We start from the raw sequence: 6082 nt of genomic DNA, 5'->3' as shown, positions 1-6082 counted from the left end.
AATTTTAATCCTAATAATAAGGGTATGTTAGCGAATGTTGTAAGGGTGTAAGTCGAAATTCTGTCCGTGTAACGCTACGCTATTTTTAATCATTGTAAGTTATGTTCAACCTTTTTAATTTAATGTCTCGTAGCTAAGTTATTATTATGCTTATTTAAAACGAAGTAATCATGATGTTGGGCTAATTACTAAAATTGGGTAATTGGGCTTTGTACCATAATTGGGGTTTGGACAAAAGAACGACACTTGTGGAAATTAGACTATGGGCTATTAATGGGCTTTATATTTGTTTAACTAAATGATAGTTTGTTAATTTTAATATAAAGATTTACAATTGGACGTCCCTATAAATAACCATATACACTCAATCGGACACGATGGGCGGGATATTTATATGTACGAATAATCGTTCATTTAACGTGACACGGGAATGGATTAATAGCCACTAGAATTATTAAAACAGGGGTGAAATTATGTACAAGGACACTTGGCATAATTGTTAACAAAGTATTAAAACCTTGGGTTACACGCAGTCGATAACCTGGTGTAATTATTAAACAAAGTATTAAAATCTTGTTACAGTTTAAGTCCCCAATTAGTTGGAATATGTAACTTCGGGTATAAGGATAATTTGACGAGGATACTCGCACTTTATATTTATGACTGATGGACTGTTATGGACAAAAACCAGACGGACATATTAAATAATCCAGGACAAAGGACAATTAACCCATGGGCATAAAACTAAAATCAACACGTCAAACATCATGATTACGGAAGTTTAAATAAGCATAATTATTTTATTTCATATTTAATTTCCTTTATTTTATATTTAATTGCACTTCTAATTATCGCACTTTATTTATTGTTATTGTATTTAATTGCACTTTTATTTATCGTACTTTTTAATTATCGCAATTTTATTTTATCGCACTTTTATTTATCGTAATTACATTATTGTTATTTACTTTACGCTTTAAATTAAGTTATATTTATTTTTATTATTTTACATCAGGTTTTAACTGCGACTAAAGTTTTTAAAATCGACAAACCGGTCATTAAACGGTAAAAACCCCCCTTTATAATAATAATATTACTTATATATATATTTGTATTTTTATAAAATAAAACTAATATAGTGTTAAGCTTTGTTTAAAGATTTTTTTTTCCTGTGGAACGAACCGGACTTACTAAAAACTACACTACTCTACGATTAGGTACACTGCCTATAAGTGTTGTAGCAAGGTTTAAGTATATCCATTCAATAAATAAATAAATATCTTGTGTAAAATTGTATCGTATTTAATAGTATTTCCTAGTAAAATTTAAGCTATTTTATATACACCTCGCATAACATCAGATATTAAAGAGGGTACATAAAAGACAAAAGAATTCATCAGAAGTCAGGCGGTCGAGTACACGGTCGACCACTGTTCGACCGTGCGTGAACTGCTGAAAATTTTATGGAATGTGTTTCATCATCCCTAACCCATTCCTAAGAAAATTAAAGGTCTCCTTTTTAAGGGACTTAGTGAATATGTCAGCTATGTTTTCAGTAGATTTTACCTTATCTATCACAATATTACCATTTTGGACATGGTCACGAAGGAAGTGGTGCCTAATGTCTATGTGATTAGTCCTAGAGTGTAATATTTGATTTTTAGATACGTCTATAGCACTTTTGTTATCACAGCATATGGGTATTTTAGATGAGATGATACCGTAATCAAAGATGGTTTGCTTCATCCATAACACTTGTGCGCATGCTCTTCCCACGGCTACATATTCGGCTTCGGTGGTAGATAATGCAACGGACGTTTACTTCTTCAAGAACCATGATGTTAAACAAAGACCCACAAATGTGCATACTTCACTTGTGCTCTTTCTATCAATCATTGAACCTCCGTGGTCGGAATCTGCAAAGCACATAATATCAACACCGGTGAACTTTGGATACCATAACCCAAGATGCATTGTCCCCTTTAAGTATCTAAAGATCCTTTTAACTGCTTCAACGTGTGATGTTTTTGGATTTTTTTGAAATCATGCACAGAAACACACACTAAACATGATATCGGGCCGACTTACCGTTAAATATAAAAGGGATCCAATCATTCCTCTATACTTAGTGCTATCGAATGGTTCTCCTTCTCCTTCTAAAGTAAGTTTCACATTAGTTTCCATAGGAGTCGCCATTGGTTTTGAGTTCTCCATTCCAAACTTTTTGATCATTTCAGGAATGTACTTTTGTTGATTGATGAACGTTCCATCTTCTAGTTGTTTGATTTAAAGTCCGAGAAAGAACTTGAGTTCACCCATCATGCTCATTTCAAACTCATCATACATTAACTTAGAAAACTCATTGCTAAGAGATTCGTTAGTATAACCAAATACAATATCAGCAACATATATTTGAACTATAACTAAGTCTTTTTCATGCTTTTTAATAAAGAGTGTATTATCAATTTTTCCCATTTCATAACAATGATTGATTGAAAAGGTTCTAAGTCTTTTATACCACGCTCTAGGAGCTTGTTTAAGTCCATAAAGAGCCTTTTTAAGTTTAAAAACATGATATGGTTTTTCGAAATCTTCAAATCCCGGAGGTTGTGACACATATACTTCTTCATTTATGACACCATTTAAAAAGCACTTTTGACATCCATTTGATAAAGTTTGAAATTATTGGCACATGCATATGCAAGAAGTATTCTTATGGACTCTAGCCTAGCGATGGGGGCGAATGTTTCATCATAATCAATTCCCTATTGTTGGCTATATCCTTGTGAAACTAGCCTAGCTTTATTTCTAACTACATTGCCATCTTCATCTACTTTGTTTCTATAAACCCATTTGGTACCTTTGATATTGCTCTCACTAGGTAAAGGAACCAAATCCCATACATCACTCCTTGGGAATTGATTTAATTCCTCTTGCATTGCTTCTACCCAACTTTTATCTAATAGGGTTTCCTTAATATTTTTGGGTTCTATTTGGGAGATGAAAGCATAGTTGGCAATTAGGTTGAACGCTTAAGACCTAGTGATTCTAGTATTGATATCTCCTATGACCTGTTCTATAGGATGATCCTTAACATATTTAAGATCGATCGAGGATGCTAAGTTATCCTTACTTGGTTTTAAATGGATCCATCCTCATTTATTTCATTGAACTCAACTTGAGTAGGCATTATTTCTATAGCATCTTGTTCTATCATGGGATCATCTTCTAAAGGTTTAGTCATAGGCGGAGGAGGAGTTTCATTGAATGTGACATCTAGGGATTCTTCTATGACATTGGTGTATTTATTTAGAACTCTATATGCCTTACTTTCTAACAAATATCCTAAGAATACTCCCTCATACGCTTTGGGTTCAAACTTTGTAAGATATTCCTTTTTGTTTAAGATGAAGCATTTGCACCCGAATACTCTAAGATGACTTACGATTGGTTTTCTACCAATTAAGACTTCATATGGTGTTTTATCCATTGATGGCCTAATTGAAACTCTATTTTGAATGTAGGTGGAGGTGGCAATGACTTCACTCCAAAAATTTTGGGGTATATATTGTTCATTTAACATTGTTCGACTCATTTCTTGAAGAGTTCGATTTTTCCTTTCAACAACCCCATTATATTTAGGTGTGCGAGGAGCCGAGAAATTATGAGAACTACAATTTAAATCACAAAAGACTCCAAATTGAGCATCATTATCAAATTCTCTATAATGATCCGTTCTTATTGTTACTATAGTACAACCAAGTAAATTTTGTATTTTAGTAGCAAAAATTATAAATCTTTCACACGCTTCATTTTTATGCTTTAGAAATAGTGTCCATGTATATCATGAAAAGTCATCTACTGTTACTAAAGTATAAAAATTTTCTCCATAACTTTGTACAGCCGATGGCCCAAATAAATCCATGTGTAAAAGTTCTATACATCTTTTAGTAGAGATAAAATTCTTAGGCTTATGACTTGCATGAACTTGTTTTCCTACTTTGCATGCATCAAAAAATGACTTTCATATTTCAATTTAGGCAAGTCTCTAACTATGTCTTTTGAAGATATGTTATGAATTAATTTCATATTAGCATGCCCTAGTCTTCTATGCCACAAAGTAGTAGTATCATGTATAGAGGTTAGACAAATATCTACATGTTTGAAGTCATCTAGTTTATATGTATAAAGGCCTTTCTTCCTAATTCCATTTATGACACTTTTACCATCTTTTATTATGTATGAGAAATTTTTAGTAAATGTCATGTTATATCCTTTATCACATATTCTTCCTACACTTAGCAAGTTAAAGCTTAGATTTTTAATGTGTAACACATTATCAAGTGTAATCTTCTGAGTAGTGATGTTACCTTTACCGATGATTTTTCCTCTCACATCGCCACCAAAGATTACATCACCTCCATTGTGCTCCGTATACTTTGTAAAGAATTCTTTATTGCCCATCATGTGGGTTGTACATCCACTATCAATTATCCAATCTTCATTTTGTACAACACCATTGAGACAAACCTATATTTAATCAATCAATAACTTTGGTACCCAATGTTTGTTGGGTCCAGGATGATTAGCATCAAAGACTACTACTCTAACTCATCTTTTCACAATGTTGACATTATTGTTCTTTTTGAGATGTGTTTTAGTTTCGACCATACTTCTCCTAATGTTTTGATTATTCATTCTTCTTGAAGGATTTTTCACAAGTGACTTGATTTCTTTCCTATTTGTTTTAACTTGAATAATCATGTTAGCCTTTGGTTTTAGTATTTCCACTACTTTGGTTTTTTCTTGGGGTTTAACAAACACTATAGGCTTATGTTTGGATGATTCTACCTCAAGAGTATTCTCATTATATACTAACCCTTGTTTGTTATTTTTTGGTTTTTGAACACTCAAAATATTTTCTAGCACTTTACTACTTCCATCATATTTTCAAAATTTAATTTTATTTTCATGTAGTTTGTTAGCTTTGTTTAAAACAAGGTTTCCATGTTTTAAGTCCTCACATGTGAGACATTCTTGTGAGTTGGAGAATCTTTCTTTAAGCTGTAAGATTTCTAATCTAAGCAAGTTATTTTCTTCCTTTAGACTTGTATTGTTATTACTTACTTTACTACTTAAGACACATAATTTAACAAAGTTGTCAACATTAAACTCAAATGTATTTGAAAGCACCTCATTGTCGGTTTGTCCGACTTGTGATGCTTTATCGTCATCATTTGGAATATCAATGGCCATGAAACACGTTTCTTTACCCTCTTCTTGTGTGTCGTTTTCTTTATCATCCCATGCACCTCCATGAAAAGTCTTTCCATTCTTTCTCTTTGGACATTCACTTATCAAGTGATTTGGATCACCGCACCCGAAGCATTTTTGTACAAACTATTTCTTGGAATAGAATGATGTCTTCTTCGGTTCCATTGGAGGATGAACATGGTTTCCCGGCCTTTGATAAAATTTCTTAAATGAGCGAACAATAAATGCAAGTTGTTCATCATCATTTAGAATATCGTCATCATCTTCATCGATGTCATATTCATCATGAATCTTAGCCTTTAGAGCGATTGACTTGTTCTTCTCTCTTTTGGCCTTCTCTTCTTCATCATCTTTGTCTAGTATGACCTCATGTACTTTGAGATTTCCAATGATTTCATCTAGAGTTAACTTTTCCGCATTCTTTGATTCGTCAATTGCCGTCACTTTTGGTCTCCATCTTGATGGTAGAGCTCTTAAGAATTTTCGAACATATTGTTTGTCCGCATAGATTGTACCTAGAGCTTTCAAACTTGAAAAAATATTGGTAAATCTAGTATAGGCACTATCTATTTTTTCATAATCGTCAATGGCAAATTGTTCAATTTAGTTATAAGCAATTCTACTTTATTTTCTATGACTTACAGGTTTCCATGATGAGTAACCATGATACTATCCCAAATTTCTTTAGCACTACCTATCATAAAAACTCTCTCATATTCTTTCCTAGGCAAAGCATTAAAAATGGTCATTTTAGCTTCAAGTTTTTGCCTACATCTACTTTATGTTCCTTAGTCCACTCTTCCTCGGG

Source organism: Rutidosis leptorrhynchoides, chromosome 1 (assembly GCF_046630445.1).
Source record: "Rutidosis leptorrhynchoides isolate AG116_Rl617_1_P2 chromosome 1, CSIRO_AGI_Rlap_v1, whole genome shotgun sequence".
Lineage (NCBI taxonomy): Eukaryota > Viridiplantae > Streptophyta > Magnoliopsida > Asterales > Asteraceae > Rutidosis > Rutidosis leptorrhynchoides.
The sequence above is the reverse complement of the archived record's forward strand: the minus strand, read 5'-3'. Positions refer to the sequence as shown.